The 24,703-nt window shown below is 40.4% G+C and overlaps 1 long non-coding RNA gene across 1 annotated transcript; it reads right to left on the bottom strand.

Moving 5' to 3' along the window:
* Nucleotides 1-1,490: 1,490 nt before the first annotated feature.
* On the bottom strand, nucleotides 1,491-19,639 carry LOC125887067 (uncharacterized). Its single transcript, XR_007449119.1, has 3 exons — nucleotides 19,603-19,639; nucleotides 17,916-17,987; nucleotides 1,491-1,623 (listed from the first exon to the last, which is right to left on the bottom strand). It is a non-coding gene; the product is annotated as an uncharacterized LOC125887067 (long non-coding RNA).
* Between the last annotated feature and the right edge of the window lie 5,064 nt (nucleotides 19,640-24,703).

The raw sequence follows: 24,703 nt of genomic DNA, 5'->3' as shown, positions 1-24,703 counted from the left end.
GAATAGAGCGATGATGCAGGTTGACTTTACTTGAAGATTCTTTTTCTTGCTGACAGAAGAGGGCAATTACTTTATGCTGCTTGAAATTTTAAGTCTGTTTTGAGGACTTCTGATTTCTTTCATCTAAGAAAAGCAATACACATAAAAGAGCATGTGGTGTTCATTTCTTGAAGAAAGCAGGAATGGATGCAAGGTGATATACATCTGGCCCTAGGTAAAGAGCTGCAAATGGATGGGAAGGCGAGGTCAAGACAAAAGTGGCAAAGAGCATGAATTAGTGACCTGTGGACCATGTTTTAGCAGGTGAGCACAGTTGAGCTTCAGAGCACATTAAGGCTCTCCAGACAGCCTGGAGGCAGAGCTGCAAACTTGACAGCAGAGGAGCATTCAGGGTCGCTGGATACTGTGGCCTCAGTCAAAAGCCGTGCCCCACACGCTGTCAACATCTCGAGACTGAAAGGTCCTCGGTTCAGGACACACACCTCCTCCTCCAAACACGCGACTAAAAATATCCAGACAGGGTCTCAGAGTGGGAGATTTGCACTTTACAGTGATTAGAAAGGTTTTGTCACACACTGCGAATTAACCCAGCTGCTCGAATCACTTGATCTGACAATCATAATAATTCCTCTATTATGATTAATAATTTGCTGCAACACATGGATGTCACGTTGGCTGGTGTAAGCTGGTCTCTTTTGTCTGCACGTCTTTCTAATTTAGGAGGGACCTTCATGTGTATAAAGTCTGTCCTTCTGGCAATCATTTCGCATTGGACACTGTAACCATGATACACACAAAAATGTAACTGCAATCTTACTGGCAATATGTGACTGCAGTAAAAGAGAAATGTTATTCTTACCTCAGGATTTTTCACCAGTACAGACGAGATCCTGTGATGCTGCAGTATAACATTATGTTTATTTTCCAGTCGTGAGTAAGTAAAACAATTGACTAAACACATGGTTATTGATATCACCACTGGATTTAAATAGCTGAGGGTTACAATGATTGTAGTATCTCAGTGTTTACTACAGGTCAAACATGGGTGGGTGGGGTTATAGCGAGTGGGCGCTGCAGACACATTTTACAAATACGGCAGATAGGAAAAAATAAAGAAAGGTTCTAGGCCTCTCGATCATATTACATCATCCCACTGATCACACTATGAGGGAACACAGGCAGTGTCCTTACATTTGAGTTAACAGGAGCAATGATGCATATTTGCTCTGGGACAGGTCTGAGAATTTGTAGCAAAGTAAGTCAGGTCAAACTCTACAACTCTCTGCTGTGTTTAAAATGGGTCACAATATGATGACGTAGGCACGGATATTTCCAATCACCTCTCTGTCAGCTAAACTAAATGTGTCCTAAATTTATGCACTTATATTTATTTTGCATATGTTGATGGTGCTTTTTGTGGTTGGCTTTGGACAATGGTGGCATGTGGCTGCAAGTCACTCATCAGGATGAGGAAATCAACTCACCAGTTTATGGACTCTCCTCATGACAACTTCTGCTGGCTAGCCAGGTTGGAGTTTTCCACTGTGCAGGCGTTGCAAAATAAACCAAAGACCTCTGTGCCGCATCATTTTCTAACGGAATATCAGGAGCTAGCAGAGGATTCTGACAAGAGAAAGAGAGGAGGCGTGTGATTTATGGTGAATGAGGACTGGTGTGACAGTGGGAATGTGAGCTGCTGTCCTGTTCCTGCTGAGGATCACTGCTATACCGTTTGGAAACATGTACAATTATAAAGCAGCAGCCAACAATGCAAGAAGATGCAAAAAAGGGCTAAATTTCAGTACACAAGCTACAGGAGCTGATGGGATCAGATATCACTGGAGTTGTACCTTGTCTAATTCCACGTGACAAATTAATAATGATCGATTTATTGATATACATAGACAGTTACTAATTTGGAAGGCATTTCTGCCTATGTATGTACAATGCTAAGTATCTCTTAAAGATTATTTTTGGGCTTTTTAGTCTTTATTATACAGGATATACAGACATGAAATGGAGAAGAAAGAGAGGCGATGACACAAAAAAATGCTGCGGCTGATAATGAAATGGCCGATCGATGTGCTTTCTAGGCGCTGATTGCAGTGGGGAAAGGGTATGGAGTTAGATTTGTGTCTTTATTAAAAAAAACTCTCTCTCAAAAAACTTTTTTTTTTTACTCTCAAATATTATTTTTCTGCTATCAGTGTGAAAACATTTTCTCTCAAAACATTTTTCTTCTCTCTCTCAAAACCTAAGTCTTTGCTCTCGTGTCAGGATTTTGCTTTCACTGCAAATATAATGTCATGGGTGGGACCACGTTCCTATTGGCCAGTCTCAATCGAATTGACAGCTGAGCAGAGACTCCAATGTTTGGGTAAGATGATGACACACACAACTCGATGGGTAGCTACCTGAGCAAGTTAACGCAGCGCATCTATGCCGGTAAATCAACCATGGTGGATGAATGATGATCCCAAGACGATACTCACCCAGCTGTCAAGAAAAATGTTTTGAGAGAAACAATTTTTTTTGAGAGAAAATGTTTTCACACTGATAGCAAAAAAAATAATATTTGAGAGTAAAAAAAAAAAAAAAAGTTTTTTGAAAGAGTTTTTATTTCTCGGAAATCATTTTTTAAATCTCAAAATATTGTTTTTTATATTCTATGACAACACACTTTCTCTCAAAACTTTTTTTAGTCTCAAATATTATTTTTTGCTGTCAGTGTGAAAACTTTTTCTCTCAAATATTTTTTTTTCTCTCATATCATTTTTTTTCTCGCATGTAATAAAGACACAAATCTCTAAAACTCCGTAGAGGGGGTCTGTTAGCAACTAGAAAAAAGTTACTACTCAGCTTGCCCATTTGTGTTTTATTTAGTTTCTAGGTACACCATGGTGTTGCAAGAGTAGCAAAGGTCATTTGGTGAAAACAAGAGTCAGTAGTGTGCATTGTAAGTAGTGGAGTGAAAGTGGGTGGTGGCTAAATGCGGTGAGCGGACATCAGAGTTTAAGTTTGGCAGGGAAGATATCAAGTGATTGTACAGCTGAGTTTATCGTTTTTTTGCTAGAGTAAATGCTGCAGCTTCTCGAGACCAGCAGGAATTTTTGTGTCCCCTGCGTTTTTTGACCAGTCTTGTAGCTGAAGCAGGTAGTACTCACAGTGGGTAGGCTACTCTGTTTGGAGTAGAGTCAAAAGTTTCACACGACAAAAACAAGGCAACTGTGGAGGAGGTCGTAATGGATCTTTAAACAGAGGCAGTGTCGCGGACGTCAGTATTGTATGAGGCCAAAAAATACATCACAACACGTCGACGGAGAATTCTATACTATATTATAAATTTGTTCTGTTCCACCATTCTCCTTATCGCACTTGAACAACATTACACTGCCACCATGATCTCCGGTGGTAGTGCTCTGTTTCATCCATAACCTAAGTTTTCTGAAAACGTGCAAAAATACAGACGAAATGAATGGAGACTACAGACAGAAGGTTCCATCCTTATCCATATATGTATCTAATGTTGAGCATAAATGAACCCTAATACAACTTTACAGACTACTTTAACAAAACAAACAAACCAACAAGCAAAAAAAATGATCAGTACCAGTTGTGTACCTACAGATTTGGCACACAGACAATTGGCAATCTGTATCAACGGCAAAAAAGAAAATGTGATTAAGGAAACTACATGGAACCATAAAGAACAGCTAATAGGCAAGGTGAGACATCAGGGTTTTTTTCATATTTGACAAACCAAATGCATCCTGTAGTTAAAACACTCTAATTAATTAATTCAGTAGAAGTTCATATAATCTATGCTTCCGAACTCTGCATAACTAGTTACATTATCACATGGTAAAACTCGATATGCACACAGTGAAGCCTGTGCAACCTCACACTGCAAGTCTGTGTCGCAGATGGAAAAAAAACACTCCGCCTACTATCAGCTACATTGAACAACCATTTGAACAATCGGCTCGCTATGTATCTCAACTATCTCACAGCATGTACATCACTGTACACAAAGTGAATCCCACCCTCAGTGTGTTTACTTTGAAACCTGCCTTTTATAACTGGGACACACAGAATTGAGATTCATTTTATTGTTTAGACAGCCCTACCTGCTGCTTCTGTGATTGGTGCCTCTAGTGGTCCATGGTTCAGATCAACCTCGGCAACGCCTTGAGACAAAGAAGAATTCAGATTGTAGCCCATTTAACTATCTCCAGAGCAACTGAGGTGCTCACAGGGGATTTTACATCAAGAGACATCGAGTCCTGCTTCACTGGACCGCAACGGCTGTCATGTTAATGCGTATATCCCATGTCCAAGTTCATAACCCATGTACAGGGTCCTTGTGAGCCACAATACAGTATATTGTAGTCTGTAATAAATCAAGCATGAGTACCTGAGAGTCTGTCATGTAAAGCCAAGAAAATGCCAAACAATATTTTCTGAGTCTAATTGGATGAAAGAGTGTCTTCAGCCTAGTGTGTTGTGCTTTGAGTCTCAGAAGTATTGAGTGTCTGGATGCTATTAATCAGAACCAAATGATCCTTACTGAAGCATGTAGCAGGCCAAAAGAACAAGGAGCAAAAGAAAAATGTTAGTCTACACTGTATACGAGTAAGACGACAAAATAGCACAGTTTGTTTTAGTAATATTTAAGAAACATATCTAGGTCCGGTCTGTAGGTCAGAATGACAGCTGAAGTTCTTGTATTCATTAGGGCGTCACAATCACTACAAAAAAATTATTTGACATCTACTCTGTCAGCTATTCATAGTACATGGTGACTTGTAAAACCCCATAGGGGCATGGATTTACATGCCACAAAACTGCCAACCCAGAGCGTATGTTTGTTGCAGGTATAATTATGTGTAAATGCAACTACTTGAAAATCAGATAGAGACAGATTAATTTACAGAATCTATTTTCCATATAATGTACACTCACTGGCCACTTTATTAGGTACACCTGTTCAGCTGCTCATTAACGCAAATAGATAATCAGTCAATCACCTGGCAGCAACAATGGTCAAGACGACCTGCTGAAGTTCAGTCTGGAGAATGGCCAGACTGGTTCAAGATGATAGAAAGGCAACAGGAAGTCAAATAACCACTCGTTACAGACCATCTCTGAACCAACAACACGTCCAACCTTGAAGCAGATGGGCTACAGCAGCAGAAGACCACACCAGGTGCCACTCCTGTCAGCTAACAACAGGAAACTGAGGCTACAGTTCACACAGGCTCACCAAAACTGGACAATAGAAGATTGGAAAAACGTTGCCTGGTCTAATGAGTCTGGATTTCTGCTGCCACATTCAGATGGTAGGGGCAGAATTTGGTGTAAACAACATGAAAGCATGGATCCATCCTGCCTTGTATCAACGGTTCAGGCTGGTGGTGGTGGTGTAATGGTGTGGGGGATATTTTCTTGGCACACTTTGGGCCCCTTAGTACCAACTGAGCATGGTTTAAACACCACAGCCTACCTGAGTATTGTTGCTGACTGTGTCCATCCCTTTATGACCACAGTGTACCCATCTTCTGATGGCTACTTCCAGCAGGATAACGCACCATGTCACAAAGCTCAGATCATCTCAAACTGGTTTCTTGAACATGACAATGGGATCACTGTACTCCAATGGCCTCCACAGTCACCAGATCTCAATCCAATAGAGCACCTTTGGGATGTGGTGGAACAGGAGATTCACTTCATAGATGTGCAGCCGACAAATGTGCAGCAACTGTGTGATGTCATCATGTCAATATGGACCAAAATCTCTGAGGAATGTTTCCAGCACCTTGTTGAATCTATGCCATGATGAATTAAGGCGGTTCTGGAGGCAAAAAGGGGTCAAACCTGGTATTGGCAAGGTGTACCTAATAAAATGGCTAGTGAGTGAATATTTCAATGGCTACAAATATAGCATAGAAAATTTAATATTAAAATTGACTCACAACTGTTTGGTGTTGCATCAGTATCCTAAATTATATAAAATAACTGTCATTGTGATATCAGATGTTTTGGAAAATCAATAAAATATTTTAATAATAATACTAATACTGATTTAATTATACCCAAGGTAATTAAAATCCATTTTACCACTAAGTGAGAACCTAGATTCAAAGAATGATCAAGACGTCCCTGGCACTAGCCTGTACAGTTTTTCCCATTTGAAGTCTGTATCCACGGGGAGTGTCCTGGTTATGTGAGACACATAAAAAAAGAGTTCAAAGCCCAGGCCAAGGAGAGAGTCTGTCAGTAAATAAGCCATGAGATTAACACAGTTTACTTCCCAGTGTATACTATAGACCCTGCGCTCCGACTGTAGACATTTGATGCATAATGCATTTCCCACAGATCCACTGACAATGGAAGTGAAGGTGCATTTTCAATAGATATTGAATGTACAACTGCAGAGTTATACATTACAATGTGTAGTCGAGTGCGTCTTTTGCAAAGTGTGGATTGTGGCTCTGCAGTGGTAGAGGGGGACATTGTGTCTGTCCTTATTGTCAACTACACAAAAAACATCCTCCCTTCAATCTTCAATTTTTGCTTTCTGCAAATCAATCCTGAGTTTAATGGACAATTCTCACTTGTTGTAAACATTTCTTTACTTAAAGGAGCACTTCACCCATAATAGGAATATTTGTAAACCAATCAGTAATGCCGCTTTACCTTGAATTTGTAAGAAAACTTTGTGTGCCCAGTGCTTTCCAAACACATGCATTTTCAGTAAAACCTTATGTTTTAAAACTGAGTTTAAAGTGAAATTTAAAGATGCTCTCTTCAAAGCCAGACTCCAACACTAAGATTTTAATGAAAAATGCATGTGTTTGGGAAGTACTAAGCATGCCACAGAATAACTGTACAGTAACGGTACAGTTCAGTTCGTAGAAGTAAAAGTTGTGGATGGTACCAATGGAACCTTTCCCTACGTTCCCATTTTTGGTCACCCCTCAAGGTGGAGCTGTGAACACTGCAGTCCATTGATTGGTCAATAGAGGACGGTCACTCTGCTCAGGGCTGAGTTGTGGCTGGTTTTGAAGCTCATGTAACCACTGTTCATACTGTGGAGAGTTTTATTAGTAAACTGTAACAGAATCAAAGGATGTTTTGTGCCTCTCGCAGAAGCTATAGACTGAGAAAAAAATTATTGAATTCACTGAGTCGACTGTCGGCAACTTTTAAGGTGGAACGTTAACTTGTACTGTTACTCAATGTACGAGTTAACGACATGAATCCGTCAACACACCTTAAATTTCACTGTGACAACTTTGAGTTGTGTGATTGTTTGTAAACTGATTTTTTTTATGTTGTTTTGCTATTGTTTAACGCAGTCCCGAGTCAGTCAATAAATAAATATGTTGCCGTTTTCAAGGGAGGCATGTGAGAAAAAACAGTGTTGTTCACAAACTGAAGGCAACATGACATAGCTAAGTGATATACAAATCCTCTTTTTTTTTGGGATTCTTTTAGGGCAAGTTAGATTTAAGACTTTTCAAGACTTTTTAATGCCACTAGGAATTAAATTTAAGACCAGTTTCACAATAACCAAAACTGAAGGAAATAATAAACAGACATGGGAAATACCTGGCATTTGTTGATGAGTGTTCTTGGCAATATGGAATTTAACTGCCTTTATTCCCATCGTGCTGAGTTTGAAAAATGATTTGCATGAAACACACCAAGCCTTGTATGAGCTGCCTTGTACTGATTTCAGCCATGCTACAAAATCTTGGTTAAATAGCCACTGTTATATTTAGGGTACAGTGACAACTAGCCAGCAGACAGTGGATCCGCTGCTCTTAACATCCCAGCCAGAATCACAACATGAATGTTGCTGTGTCCGATATCCTGACTGGCATGACAATAATGAGGCATTTATTTATTTATTTATTTAATGAATGTTGCCAATTATTTATTTAATGAATGTTGCCAATTATTTTGAGATTTAACAATACAGTATCAAAGAAAAAACCCTTCCTGTAATGTCCTGGAATTTTAGACATTTTATTACCGACCGGCCTTATTTTTAGATTAATGAATTCAGTGCCTTTTAAGACTTAAAGGATCTGCAGAAACCCTGATATAGTGATTACAAATGTAAAGAAAGAGGTATCTCATGAAAATCTGATCATTACTTTCTTGATCTCATATGAAAAATCAACCTGCTACCTAAACGGTTTATTTCCACAGGCGGTGGTCCAATCCAATAAGCAACCTGCTTCAAATTAATCAACCTCAGAACTGACAATACCGATCACTACTCATTTTCTAACCCTTCAGACGGCTGTTGTAGTGGTAACACCCAACATGTTTACATTTCATCATCTGTTGTTGTCATTTATCTGTCTCATCTTATTCATCATCCACCTCAGCATTATCGTACGGATTAATTATATGTTATTACTGTTGCTACTGTGCAGAAATAGCTCTCAATGTTTAGAACTGCACAGCACAGCATGGTTGTATCATTCGCTGAGAGGGTAATTGTACATTTGGTAATGATTTGTAGTTATTACATCAATGTCATACCAATAATTACAGTAATACCCTTCCAGTGATTACCGCAATAGTAACTAATGCTTTGTCTCATATGCCAACGTGCTTGTTGGCACACTCACACAGCTCTCCTGATGGAAAATTGACAAGCTATGCATTTAAATTCTTTGATTGTGTACAATGTAAGACAGAGGAGGTGCTTAGAAGTTTATTTCTGCAGAGAATTTGTGCAGCTATCAGTTGTCAGCAACACAAAGTCAGGGTTAGGAAGAATATTATTATTACACAAGCAGAGAATTCTTGGCCTTTACTCAACTTTGACCTTTGATCAAGGCAGATTAATGTACTGGAGACAGTGGCAATCATAGTTTCCTGTGTATAATGGTGCATATTTATTTGGAATCCGAGTGATCCCCATATCAAACTGTTTGCCTCTCCCTCTGTCTCGCACAAACAGACAAACACACACAATTCTTGTCAACATCGTGTTTTCCATTCCCGTAGCCTAAACAATAAAACGATGCCTAGGCATATTTAATAAGCCTCCAACGCCGAGAACGCTCGCAGCTCACAGCCATCTGACTCAGCACCAACTAAATTGTGCTGCCTCTGGATACTGCAGACTGTCAGTCTCACACTGGGCAACATCTGTCCTCCGCTGCCACACAAAATGCCTTCCCTCACATTTATTTTAGTAAAGCAGCAATATGAAGGATAGATTATGGATGGATAAACAGAGGAGGGAGAGCAAGAAAATGAGAACGTCAGATCATCAAAACACGCCGGCCATATGTTACAATATGCTAACAGCAAAAAAAAAAAAAAAAAATTCCCATAGATAATACTTCAATATGCACGACTAACAGCTTTGAGGTCAGCTAAATTATGTTCAGTAAGCTAAATCATGTTCAATGAAGGAAACACTTTTTGTAAACCAACACATTCTCACTCCCAACTCATCAATTACCAATGCACGGCCTAATCTGTGATGCTATAGGTAGCCCTCTAGTGTCGGTTTTGGACACTCAGGGACAGCATGTCGCTGTCAGCTTGTTTCCTGCTATAGTATCCGTTTAAAAAAAAAAAAACTTAAAAAAGAGGAAGGTTATTTCATTTTATGTTTTAGGCAATAAGACTACTTGGATAGAGTCTGATCATGGTTTGGAATAAAATATGGCAAGGCAACACAATGCAACGTAATGTGACACATCATCATCATATGACAATCCAGTCTTATTCCCAGTAGGCTTGTGTCAGTTTGAAAATTTTCCAGCCGCTTTGATTTAAAGCCAAATATCTAACTGAACCGATATATCGAATTATATACCTAATTTTATGACTGGGGGTCGCATTTGAGCTATTTTTCCCAATAAAAGCCACTAGGTGGCGATAATGCTGTATTAACAGCCAATACACACAAGGTTACACAAGAAGGAGAAGCAGAAGGACACTTCTCTCACAGCAGCAGCAGACAGCTGAGCGGAGTTGCGGAGTCCGCAGTCCGTGGAGCTTCTGAGACAAACTAAACAAAACACTTGTAGGCTCCTCCACTTCATTTATAAACATTCATAAACCTTATTAAGTTGGCATAATGCATGTTACAATGCAAGATAAGCTGAATATAGTCCCTTGACACGCCGCTGATGTGAAAAGCTTTCCCCCCACCCCGGTTTATCCGGTTGACGTGAATTAAACCGGGTGGAGCTCTTACACCAGACCGAACCGGTTAAACCGGAAATCGGCACAAGCCTAATTCCCAGGCCATCAAATATGGCAGCCTGGTCAGTGACTCTTGGCTTCTGTTACACATGCACAGGGTACCTTACAGTGTAGGAATGAGACAGGCCAGGCTTTCAAATAAATCCAATGTAATCCCGTTCGCAGCAATAATAGAGTAGAAGGAGTGAGAAAGTCCAATAGGGTGAGATGGAGGGGTGGTAGGTGGGTCAAACACATATTGGACTTTCACCATTGCTAACTTACTGTGTGAAACCAAAGCTTTTGGTTGAGTTGGAGTATGTCACGTGAAATAGTTGTCACGTGACATACTTGTTCAGCTAGCAGTGTTGCCCCTACCATTATATGGGGGGGGCCGCCTTGCCAACTAAATAGCCTTATGTTATTTATTTTATTTACACGACGGAGTGTTGTTTCACGCTTGGTGGAGTTGTGCCTCAATGCGCACACGCACACACACACACAGACACATGCGCATACACAGACAGGTGAGCACACTCCCACCAGCGGACAGAGAGTGCGTGTTAAAAAATATGTCGCGTTCACCACCTGAAAAGCTGACAAGAATATCTGCGTTTTTTAAACGCTCCCAGGGTGGTGAAGAAGAAATGTTTCGATGTTTAGTTCAATGTACAGTTCAAATAATTGTTTAATTGTTTTACTGACAGAAACACATTTCTGTAACAAGCAGAAATTGACTCCAAAACTGACGCTGCAGACAGTGTCGTATATTGACGCATAAGGCTCCTGACCAAACTGCCATATTTGACGAGCAGGGAGTGTTACATTTGTTATTAAATAAGTCAACAATGACTTTTGGTTGGGTAAATCTGAGCTAACCCTTTAAAACATCAACGTTACTCAATAACACAAACAAACATACTGAGTGAGGTAGTGGCAGACCAGCAGCTCCTGTGTTCAGCAAGGTAAAATTACTGTTTTTGTCAGTGGTGTCTGGCTTTAAGGAGAACATAGATAAGCTTCACTTTTGATTCAATATTAAATTCTAAGGTTTGGGTGAAAATGGATGCGTTTGGGAAGTGCAGAGCATCTAACTGGATAAACAAGACTTGCATTATACTGCACGGGTTGTGTGAGAGTTTGTAAATGGATGTTTTGTTATAGTTTTGCAGGGTGAGTAACTGATACACAAATGGTCATTTGGGAAGTGATATGTTCATTTAATGTAGTGGCCTTAAAGTGTTGTAATTGAGACCTTCTCCTCTTCTACTCATTACAGTGGGAAAACATTTGGTCACATAATGAAGAACACTGCTTGTAGGGGCCTCTACAGTAGATAATTTCATTATATATGCACTGTATGACACTTTTACAGTGCTATACAGCTCCAGCCAATGATCCATGACTTGAGTGTTTGAAATCAATCTAATTAGCACTTCTGGCCCATACCAGGCTTTTAGTGTGGAAAATTAAACCAAAGGTAAGTCTTTCTTCTGTATATTTTGCATCCATAGGGAGCCTTGCAGTTAAGAATGAGTGAATTTATAGCAGTTTTGACGCAGGTTCAGCAGTAGTTGTGAAAATCATTAGCATGTGTGGTCTGTGCTGCTCATGGTGAGGCTGTATTGATTTTTCTTCCTCCTGCCTTCCCCTTCTGTTTCTGAAGCCAACAGCCTTAGAGAGCTCTGATGCTGCTGATTATCTTGGGGGAGCCTCTGAATCAGCGGGTTGTCGTTCCACCCAAACCCCGAGCTTAACGAGCCTTCACCTTGACTGACCTGGCCTTCACCCCATCACCGTTAGCTTTTATAAGGCCGCCAAGTGCATCGGGGCTGCATTACATGCTATTCCGGCGGGCCCGCTGTGTTTTCGTTCCAGCCTCCATAATTAATTGGCCTTGATGAGCATAGCGATGGATACTAATTGGCCGGTTAGGGATCTCTTTGACTTCATGTTTTAACATGGGGATGACACATAACATTTTAAATGATTCAGCCTAAATATTGTGAGTGAAGTGCATCTACGGCGACTTTCTGCCCTTGGTAATCCTACATATTTATTAGTCCTGAAACATTTCACTTTTTTTATATGTCAGGAATACTTGATTTCCCACTGCTGTGGTTTGAAAAGGGGGAATGGGAGCTATGCGAATCAGTTTAAAATAATCTCTAACGTCTTACACTATTTTTAAAGTACATAAAATATATGGATACATGAAAAGACAAAAATGCTTCAGTCATGCTCTTTTTATCAGCTTTTAGTGTCAAGAACTGACTGGTGCATTATCCTTTGTTTTTTATTTGATTAGATGACTTGATATTATTGTTACCACATACCAATATCATTTAAAGGCGTTGTATGTGGCCAAAACGGTTACTGCACTCAAATTCAAAATACTGCCACGAGTCGTGTCCGCCCCCCTTCCCCTACAGATTCAAGGTTGCTGAACAGGCTGGAGACTGATTTGTTTGCCCATGGGTCGCGTCGCCGCGTCCTTGATCTTCGGTTTTCCAGCGGACCATTCGAGCAAGTCCGGCTTCTCTGCTGCTAACACTGCTGCTGGGATACAGCTGAGGAAGAGCCGGCTGCTAATGCTATGTACCAGGACACTGCTAATGCTGTTTGCCGTGCTGCTGTAGCTCAGTCGTAACTTTAACTGATGCTGCGACTCTACTGTGTGACTGGTAGACAGCGATGAGTGGTGGAACAGGCCAAAACACAAATTCAAAACATAAACATAATTTGCAGACTGTAAAAATGTTTTTTAAATGCGAATATTCTGGCTGTACTATTGTTGTCGGTGAGATCAATATGTTATATGAACATTATTCCTTAGTCTCTGTGACATATTAGGATGATTTTACGTCTATGTGCTTTAGATTTCATACACAGCTCCTTTAATAACACTTTATCATTAAAGGTCCAGTGTGTAGGATTTAGGGAGATGTATCGGCAGAAATAGCACATCAAACAATAAGTGTATTTTTATTTTTGTTTCTCATCACCTAAAAATAAGAACCATTGTGTTTTCATTACCTTAGAATGAGCCATTTATATTTACATAAGGACTGGGTTCTTATTTATGGAGATTACCATGTTTACCGCCATATTTTTACTGTAGCCCAGAATGACAAACCAAATGCTGGCTCCAGATAGCCCCATTCACGTTTTCACATTTTTGCATTGGCCAACGTAGTTAGAAGGCCATCTGTGACGAGCAGTGTCGGAAAAACACTGATTTGTAATGTGAAACTGCTTTATTCAGTGTTTTTGCTGGTTTTAATCATCTGGGGTCTCATTTATATAATAAACATTGCTTACACACAAAACGAGGCCTGAAAGAGGTATGTGCCACTTCAAACGGAAAAGTTGTGATGTATTAAAAACAGACTTGATGGGAGAAACTTTGACCAATGCTTACAAACATTTTGGAGACAGAAAATAGGGGACGCAGATGTTGAGGTGGAAGCCTAATTGTAGAAATTGTTGAATATTTTTGAGTCCATGCAATTTTTGGCTTTTGCTCGTACGTACATTTTTAGTATGGATCCTACACACTGTCTTATAAATGAGACCTCTGGTCGATGTTCTGGAGAGGAAGAGACCTCTGTGGATAATTCCACTCTTGCTAAAAACTCCTAAACATCTGGATCTTAAAATGTCATAGAAAAAAGGTGAACACACATGAGTATGTGTGAGCAGAGAAACCCTAATTTGTACTATGAAACTGCTTTATTCAGGGGTTTCAGCTACTTAAATCATTTGTCCGTTTGTTTTGAAGAGGAAGAGATCTCCACGGATAATTTGTCTACCGGTTAAAACCTCCTGAACGTCTAGATCAGAAAATTGGTGAGAATACATTAAGTCATCGGAGAAAAAGGGTGAGCACATAATAGCATGTGCTAGGTGAGCTGCCTTTATTATGTACAGTATATAATAAATCAATACTTGGTGTCCGTGTTTGATACAATATCGCCACGCAAAATATCGCGATACAATGCTGCATCGATTTTTTTCCCTCATTCCTAGTATGTATATACATTTCTTGCAAAAGCTAGAACATGTTTCTCTATACAGATGAGCTGAGCCAGGCAGACAGTGTTCCTCTCGGTAACTGCTGACAAACCCACTGACTGTCTCTTTAATAAATCCTCAGATTCACCTCTGGTGCAAGGCTGGGCAATCTCCTCTTCTTTTTGTCTTCCTCTAATTAGTCACATATTAGAAATGCAGTGAGAAACAATCTAATTAAGAGGGGCTGACTCAATTTGCTTGTGGAAAGTTCAGTAATGGAGGTGGGGAGAGCGAGGGGGTGAAACACCAGGGAGAGGTGAAGTGGTGAGGGGGAACCTAATCTAAGCCATCTATCTCTCCATCTCCAAACCAATTAATGAATCCCGATACACAGACATGCAAAGGACAAGCAGATGCGGGGAGCTGCGGCCTGTCATGTTTGTTTTATTGTGTACGTCTCTGTGTATGTTCCTACCTGCTGCGAATTGAAACCTATCGAGATTCACCACGCTGCGTTGAGAGCGGCGATTAATCAGCACAAGTTGGACTATACGCGTAAGCAATTCCCTTCCCTGTGAGTGGTGCATAAACAAAACATACTGACAAAGCAAATGTACGGAGATTAAGTCATTTATCTTCAGGCTAATTTGATTTAATACCTGTAATCATCTTTAGACTCGTTTGGGGGGGGGAGGGGGGGGTTGCATTTATCTTTTTTTGTTCTTCGATTTTTCAAAACACCATCATTGACATAGTACCTTAAAGACAGAATTACATTAAGTAGCCTCATTGCTGTCCAAGAGTATAGATTTTCAGGAACATGTTGACTGTAGAAGACATTTGCTTTTGTCTGACGTCTTCATTATTGCTTGCTACAGTGCACGCAGCTAATTATGCTCCCCGGCTACAAAGATTTACATTTCTTGCGTTATGGTTTGTTGTCAAATCATCCCCCTCTCTCGGAGGGAAGGTAGCTGTCTTCTCTGAGATTGTATGCTGCCTCCAACTCTGCATTATTAATTTGCATTACGGCTAAAACAAAGGTTGTGATCATAATTTTATACACAGGTTGAAAGTGTGATTTGCCTGAAAAGCCTTTTAAAGAGAGAGAGTAATAAATATAAATATAAATATTTAATTTTCTTCCTTGTTTTTTTTTTTTTTTTGACATAAAATGACTAGGTAAAGGAAAAATCTAAATTGGCTGGCTGTTAATGTCTAAACTTTAAAAGTTACCTGAATTATGCATAACTGTACAGAAACAGATTTAAGGGGTTATCTAATGCAAAAGGGCAGAGGGGCTATATTTTGGTGGACTGTTTTCCACTACAGTCATATTATTCAAAGCAAGATATTCAAATTAGTTTAGTGCAGAGAGTAAAGGAAGCAACACACTGTGCACAAAACATTATGGAACTTCCTTAACAAGCTTTTTAAATAGACAGATACAAACTCTCATTATAAAACAATCTCAATTACTGGTTCATAATAAAGGTGTATATTACTGTGAGATTAAAAGCAATAGTTTCCTGTTTCTTATTTACGTTAACAACCAAGAGAAAAACAGCTTTGGTGTTCATTCAGGAAATGTTTTGTATCATATGCTATATGTAGTTAACTTTGTAAAGCCTGTTTTGGCATTTCATTTAATTTTCCCACCTTAATTGCAATTATGACTATGACTAAGTTCTGCGTTTTGCATACTTTTTAAATAAAGTAAAGTCATAACCAGCTGGGGGTTTATTGATGCTCAATGTTGGACACCAAGACAGACAGAGCCTTTTGTTGCTACTCTGCGTTCATGTCTTTTGTGTTTGTGCACGTTCTCTGAGAGCTTAAAAATACGGATGAAATGGAGATCGTTCAACCAAGATGCGATCGTACGAGACAACAAAAAAGTTTACACAACAGTAGAAGAGAGTGAATCAGTTATATAGTGATCCATATATCTGGGTGTATACAGTGGCCACACAGACCACTGCCATCTACAACGCTGCCTCCATTTAAAGGTAACCTATTACGATCTCCTCCACTGCCTTCTCATTTGTTATTGTGTGAAACTTTTGACTCCGTCCCCTAGTGCCATCTGTATTTTATTTTGACTTTTACTGTTTTTGGACATTTTAACATTTTATTGTTGTATTTTTTTAGTGTTAGAAATTTTTATTTTTTGTCGTTAATTTTTTTTTTGTAACATTTTTCATTTATGTATTTATTTATTTGTTGTCTTTTATTTCGCCACGTGAAGCAAAAAACATGGCAAAAGTGCTTCAGATAGCGAAATAATTTTTGGACTCATTTGATTGAATTTCCTGAAATCTGGTGCATTTTGGGGTGCCCAGCTAATGATGGGCAATACATTGAACAGAGCCGACATCTGCATTTCAGGACTCGGCATTAACAAGTCTGAGCTGAGCTTTCAACAGAGTGATGTAATAACACTGGGTTTGGGCTTTAACGGCCCCATAACTAGAAACTTCAGGGCCTACACAATGACTCTAAAGTTAAGTTCATTGTAGGTTATTCTTGGATGAGTAACGGAATTTTATCTTCCACTAACTTTTTGCACATATTCACAAGGGGCTGCGAGATCGTGAATGACAAATCATGTTCTGCGATGAAGGAGCACATCACTTTATGGTCGACAACACGGTCTGTCATCGACGGTAAACACATTACATGCTTTATTGCACGCACAGTGGCTTGATGACCGGGGTCTACTGCATGCCGTGATAGGACTCTCTTGCCACTGGTTGCATACATCAATTCACGTGAGCACAATGTGCAGCAACACGCACCCGGTTCCCTTAATTTTTTGCACCAGCTCCCAAAAGGCTTTCCGTCTATGCCTAGCTCTTCTACCCACGCCCAACACCATTTACTTTTGAGTCCTATATCGACTATCTGGACGTTTTCCCCGGGTTTCATTAACGTACTTTCCATCTTGAAGAGAGTGTCTACGGCATGGGCTCCACTACAATCTGATGTTGGCTCTGAACCAAGTTTGTTCCTCCCCCCAAGACTCGCTCCCACTCTACTTCTGATTTGGGAGTAGCCTAACTTTGGTTTGGTTCTGAGCGAAAGCCACAGGTTGAGAGCAAGAGGTCTCCGTTTAAAGCACTTCTACCAGAGCAAGTCTACTGTCTCCCGCACCAACTTTTTTTTTTGTCACTGATCACCGCATGCCGGAAATCCGGCACGGTGCCAGATTCCCTTCACCCCTGACACTGTATGCAAACTGTACATGTCCAGTGAAAACGGAAGTGTATTTTGAAAACAGACAACGCATGTAACAGGCAGAAGTTGACACGGCGTCCTAAAACATCAACAACCAACACACCCATCTGGATGTGGAATGTCCATTAACAAACGTCGACATGTGACAAGGTCGGAGTGAGAATGTGCTGAAATGACGCATGGAAGTATACAGGTAATGACATTTACAACATTTGAAACGGACAAATCTTTTTTCTACATGTACGGAGTATAAAAGAACCTTCATGTGGTCACTGTACATCACAGGAGCACCTTTACTATTTTTCCTGTAAGTAGTTTCAGTAGCAGTGTCACACTGCAACAACTAACAGCTCAAATCAATTAAAGGCATACGGTGTACATGTAGTGTGCCCCAAGGTTAGCTGCTTTATGTAACACATAATACATAAAAAAGCAATACTCACCACTTCTGAACCTCTGACAGTAGGTCAAAACTTCTCTTTCATTAAGCCCGTGTGGAGCCTTGTGAGAACGACCTGTAAATGAAAATCAATCACAAATTAATTTATGGCGTCATCCCACCATTATCTTTTCGTCTGCATCTCCACTGCAGATCTGAAGTAAACTTACGGGGTGAAATCAATACAGAATTATAGCTTCCGCTGGACTGACCAGGTTAGTCTGTTTCCTGGGAAGAAAATAACTTTTTTCTCTTACCTCAAGCTCTCTTCCATTATGGCAGCAAATATATTGATTTTTTTATGTCAAGTCTGTCAAAGTAAAAACATCTCTGCAACCTTCAGTAAAGAAAAAGTCGATTTTTAGAGACAGACCTCCTACATACAGTAGAAGTCTTTATGTTCTCATTTAATAGTATTAAAGGGCAGGCTTTATTTACTTGTTTCTTTCTTTTATTTCACTTTGACTGGAGTGTCAGTTCCTTGTGTCTGCATGGTTACCACAATACAGGATTCACACTGAGTGGAAGAGGGTACAATGTAGGCTGACCAAACGTCTTCTTTTGCCCAGACATGTCCGCTTTTGACGTCCTGTCAGGGGCGTCCAGTGGGTGTTTATAAGTTTATAAATTGATGATAATGTCTGTGTGTGTGTGTGTGTGTGTGTGTGTGTGTGTGTTCAAGTGCGGCACGGGCCACATATTTCTGTCCAAACCCGACAGTAATTCTGTTTTGTTATGTCCGAAACTGAACTGAGCCCGACATTATGCCGTGTTTGAGACAGAAGCGGGCGGCGGGAGGTCTGAGGCTTCCAGCGAGGGGAGAGGGAGAAATATAACAAAATAAGATAAAATAGGAAAAACCTGTCTCCCTCTTTTATTTTATTTTCAGCGTTTAATCAAGGTGGAGGCGGGCGGCTGGAGGTCCGAGGCTTCCAGCGAGGGGAGAGGTAGAAACAAACAGCCAATGTGTGTCTGTATGTGTTATGTTCAGGTGTTGTCACGTAAATAACAGTGCCCAAGCAATAAACAGGACAGACAATAGGATTTTATTTATTTTTGCACTACATTTTCACTGAAAGCTGACCGAAGCCGACCTGAGCCCGAATACAGTTTATACATTTTTGACCAAACCCGGCCCGACCTGTCGGGACCCTCTAGTGTGTGATTGCGTCCCCTATCTATAGGGGCCTATCTGAATTTCTGTCTTTGAGAGATATTATTTTGTAATATAACTGAATTTTCTATCCATACATATAAACTTTAAATATATTAAAATTATAAGGCATCTTTGAGTAAACTGCGAGTATCATTTAAGTAGGCTATCTCGTGGCCGGGCCGAGTGTCCTCTTTTTTGGAAATCAAAATATGGTCACCCTAGAATGAAACACTGAGCCTATACATGTTAGTTAGAATAAACTAAATTAAAGTCAATATTGCACCTGTAACACTGATTTTCATGTCATACTGAGACACAGAAATTGTAATTACCCTTTCAAAATGCAGCTTACAGTAACCGGAAATTGGCTAACGTTAGCTTATCCACCTAGCAAACACTGACTAGCTTAACCTCGGATGGAAAAGCAACCTCCACAGTTAGCTCCATGGTAGCTACTACTGCAGTGAGTTATCTAAGGACAAAGACCCCATTTCAATGAGAAAATAATAATAAAAATAATAAAAACGCTACTTACTTTGCTAATCAAGACATCTGAGTTATGCACCTTGGAGATCTACGCTGCATTCAGTGACACTCAGAAAGTTAAGCACTAGAGATGTACAGGCTTACTTCTTTTCCTCATGAGGTGAATGAAATGAGGGATTTGAGTCTCCTATTGCAAACAGGAAATAATACCAGCCAGTTCTCTGCGTGAAATGCCTTGTTGATGCCAGAGGTCAGAGGAGAATGGCCAGACTGGTTCAAGATGATAGAAAGGCAACAGTAACTCAAATAACCACTGGTTACAACCAAGGTCTGCAGAAGACCATCTCTGAACCAACAACACGTCCAGCCTTGAAGCAGATGGGCTACAGCAGCAGAAGACCACACCAGGTGCCACTCCTGTCAGCTAACAACAGGAAACTGAGGCTACACTTCACACAGGCTCACCAAAACTGGACAATAGAAGATTGGAAAAACGTTGCCTGGTCTGATGAGTCTGGATTTCTGCTGCCACATTCAGATGGTAGGGTCAGAATTTGGTGTGAACAACATGAAAGCATGGATCCATCCTGCCTTGTATCAACAGTTCAGGCTGCTGGTGGTGTAATGGTGTGGGGGATATTTTCTTGGCACACTTTGGGCCCCTTAGTACCAACTGAGCATGGTTTAAACACCACAGCCTACCTGAGTATTGTTGCTGACCGTGTCCATCCCTTTATGACCACAGTGTACCCATCTTCTGATGGCTACTTCCAGCAGGATAACACACCATGTCACAAAGCTCAAATCATCTCAAACTGGTTTCTTGAACATGACAATGAGTTCACTGTACTCCAATGGCCTCCACAGTCACCAGATCTCAGTCCAATAGAGCACCTTTGGGATGTGGTGGAACATTCAAGGTAGCCTGGCAAAACTAACTGATATACAAATGATCCTTCTGTAGGTGAAGTATTCCTTTCAAAGTGGGGGATAATATAAAAAATGTGTTATTCCCTTACTTTTCATGTAACAGTCTTTTTCTTCCTGTTTTAGCCGACTGTCTACATTTTACCCTCATAGGCCTGATTGTGCTGTTCCCTTAGCGAGAAAGTCACAGGGTTTAAATGTCAAAAAGGTGCTCCTGTCATGTAACCCCTTTGGCTGGCTGTGACTTTACTTCATTAAAAATGTACATGAAACTCAGAACTCTGAGAAAAGAGCCCACACAGTTGAATCACAGTCGTAATTAACTGCACAACAGGTAACAAAATGTGCTCTGTTTACAACAGAGTTACTGACAAGTGCTACACGGGCAAAAGGTCAAATCAAACGCAAAAGCTGTTGAACTCCATATAAAAGTCTACATTAAACATAATATACAACACATATGCAGTATGATCACAGTGAAGCTGTTTCGAGTTTGCCAGTCTGTCATGTGTAGACAAACTCTGCAAACATTACGAACGTGTTTTAACTTCAATACTAATTGGTTCAGAGTTTATCTTTAATTAACATTCATGCAGATGGCTCTGATGTCCTTCTGATGTAATGTATTATTATCAGGCCAGATTTTTCATCCATCTCGAGCATGAACTTGATCTGGCAAGCTTCATTCATTTTGGCTCCTCATCCCATTTCTACGGAAGGAGTCCAAGAAACAAAAGGGTAATGGATGGACTGTCTGAAGGTCACTGCACTGCCCACTAATGGGTAAAGCACTCCCCACGGTGCCGCTGAATAAGTTCCTGTTCTAGAACAGTGATTTCCTACAATGAAGCAAAATTAGGAGAATCCAGAGGCAACCCAGGGGGAAAAAAGCTATAGGTTGGTTCCTTGGTCTACAATGTATTGTGAAGATTACCACTGAATTTCCCTCAGTACAAGGTCGATGTGGTGTACCACTGTACAGAACACTGCAGAAAGAACTCAAGCCTGAGCAGTGTGTGCCCTGTATTTATTAAGCCTCCTATAGAAACCTTTAAATCTCCTGCTGCTGTTTGTCCAGCAACAACAAAACGGTGCAATGGCAGGTGAAAAGCGTTCCCAGTGATTACAATGACCCCCAAGGTCAAAGGGAGTCAAAACGTAAATAGAAAACAGGGGTTTTAATCCACCACACATTGTGGGTGGGGAATCCAAAATAATTTGCCAGCTAAGTAAACAGCCAAAGGCAGTGTTGCAGACACTGTCAAAACACTGTGTCCAAAATCTAGCCAAAATAATTACAAAAGGCAGAGACAGGGAGACAAAGACAGAGGGGAGTCTTTATCTTCTAAAATGTAAGAAGTAGAGGCAGTGCATTAACTGTGTTTGCTGCTGTTTATTTTAAAGTACAGTCTCAGTAAAACTAATGGAGGCTGATACATTGACCCTGCAATCCATTCTACTTTTAGAAAGGCTACAGTATACTCTTCATTTTATGGTCATTTTAAAAGTTGTAGTGGTAACAGAGTTACCAGGGCCCTATCCACCTGTTCGGTTGTAGACTCATTTACTTTTTTTGCGAGATACTCTCTGAGACACCATCAGTGTTGGACAAGGTAATCAGAAACATTATCATTAATACATTATTTATTATACTTTTTTTATACTTTATTTTTAGGGACAGCCCCTTGAGATGTGCCATCTCATTTTCGAGGGGGTCCTTATAAATAATGCAAACATAAATACATTCATCAGTAATACAGAGTCTTGATGAAGGTAAATATAAAACAAAACATAATACCAAAGCCATTATCAGACCATGGAATTGATTTTTTTTTGTCAAGAAGGGCTTTCATGGGACTTTTTTTGCACATATACAGTAAGAGGGGTGGTGAATGGGTCAAACACAGGACCATCACCTGGGAGACTTGGGTTTGAGTCCATGTGAAACCAATATTTATGCCCAACCATGATCTTTTTATAAATCTAACCAAAAAGCGAAACCTAACAAACTGATAATAGCCATTGAATGGACTGATAACTGCCCTCTGAACGTCTAGGTTTAAGGCCCCTACTGACACATATCTATTCGGTTTATACTCATGGATAACACATGGATACATCCCAGTCAGGTCAGCAGGACCGAAAAGAGTTTGACTCCAAATTCAAACAGTAACAGACTCGTACTTGGGTCAGTAATTAATGACATTATTCCAACCCCCAAAACTGGACAACCTGGTCTCACTCCGAAGTCGTCGAATACTGTTGCTTGGTCAGTGACTTCCGGCGTCAGACACTGACAAAAAAAAGCCATCCTTTTACGTTGGCATGATACTTAATAGACGAGACACGGTGGGACATCAATAAAGTTAAGGCAGCTGAAGTCCAAGTAGGACATGTGGATTGGTCCAACAACCACCAACTTTCATCCAGGAGGCCAGTGTTCACCTCACGTAAGATTGTGGGGGTCTGCCCGTTGGTCCGACAGCCCATTATTCCGACAACCCATTGGTCGCCGGGAGCCGTTCAGCACCGCGGAGAGCTCCCCACACAACCCGGACCCCAGAGTTAATAACAGGAGGTTATGGTGTTTCATTCTCTTCTCTCAACACTCCACCAGTAGCCTACTTTTGTTGCGTTTGCTAATCTTCGACAGTACACAAATACAGTATAGCCTAGTATAATCACATATCGGAACAACGGGACGTCGGACTAATGGGATGTCGGACCAATGGGCTGTCGGACCAATGACATGGAGCCAGATTGTGAAGCCACACCCTGTTCTTTTTTCCTAAACCCAACCTCATGCACGTGTTGGCAAAATGTAACTATGCACATTGTTGCGCATGTTGTTGAAAGAGAAAAACATCAATTAGCAGTTTTGTACTGACATGGTTTGTTTATTTTAAAAGTGACTGTATGCAAACAGTACATTTCCTGTGAAAATGCAAATGCATTTTGAAAACAAACAATGCATGTAACAGGCAGAAGTTGACACAACGTCCCAGAACGTCAACAACCAATGCACCCAAGGTACCTTGCACGTCATATGTGGACGTGGGAAGTCCACGACCAAATGTCGATATGTGAAAAGGTCAGAGTGAGAATGTGTAGCACTGGACTCTTCACATTAGAAATGAGTAATGGAACAACAAGCTGAATTAAATATTATTCCTCAACTGCTTTTGCATCATGTAGCATTTGTATTCAGTGAAAGCAGCTCAAGAAAACATCTGACAAGACATGTCCTTTGCATTAATTTAATGATTTTTATCCAGAAATTTAAACGGCCCTCAAGTGAGCGATGACACCATGCTGGGCTACTACTCTCCTGCCTTCCAGGATGTTCCCACATGAGGAGGCAAGGCTGTTCTTTGCAGGATGTTCCTATAGCTTGCTCTCCATACATCCGACACGAAAACGCACTTATTGAGATTGAGGCTTGAGGTGCAGTGTAATTTGCCATGGTCTACATATAAATGCCTATTCTACATTCAAGCATAAACACATTTGCACATCTTCAACCAGCAGTGCTGGGTGATAATCATTCTTGCCACACTCACACGCCTGCATTCATCATTTGTGAGTAGTGACTTTGTGAATATCTTTGAGCATATTTTACAAGTTGGCATTACCTTTCACAGGCACAGTGGGGTGAGCTGGGGGCATACATAACAAAAAGAACTACTGCATAGTTGTATGACCCACTGGCACTAAGGACAGGTGGGGAATACTTAATGGCCGTCTTCTGAGAGCCACTGTGACAAAAATCTTAATCTGTTTGCCAGTTTTCATTTAGAGAAGTCAAATGCAAGTGCCGTGAGACAAATATATTTGAAGTGCAGAATTCACTGAATGTTGGAGACATTATTAGTCAGAGCAGTCTGCTATATCGAAACAATATAACACATGCATTTACTGTCCTTCTACTTTCTTCTAAATGCATTTTATCTTTATTTATACTTTGATGAAATCCCAGTCACTGCAAATGTATAAATGATAAAACTCACTTTGCAGATTTCAAACTACAGACTCACAGTGTTTGTAGGTTTGGATGATTTTTTTGAGGCAGCAGTATTAGACCTAAACAAACCGTGCCACTCAAGAAACGGTTGAAGGCAGTTCTGGCAGTAGAAAACTGGGTGGGAACAGCTTGTGTTTTGGAGACAGCAAGCAGGAGGGTTAGCATAGGAGGAGAGCTCCGGGGTTTGATAAATGAGGCTGCG

Source organism: Epinephelus fuscoguttatus, linkage group LG4, assembly GCF_011397635.1.
Source record: "Epinephelus fuscoguttatus linkage group LG4, E.fuscoguttatus.final_Chr_v1".
Taxonomy (NCBI): domain Eukaryota; kingdom Metazoa; phylum Chordata; class Actinopteri; order Perciformes; family Serranidae; genus Epinephelus; species Epinephelus fuscoguttatus.
Note: the sequence above shows the minus strand (reverse complement) of the source record. Positions and strands in the feature narration are given on the sequence as shown.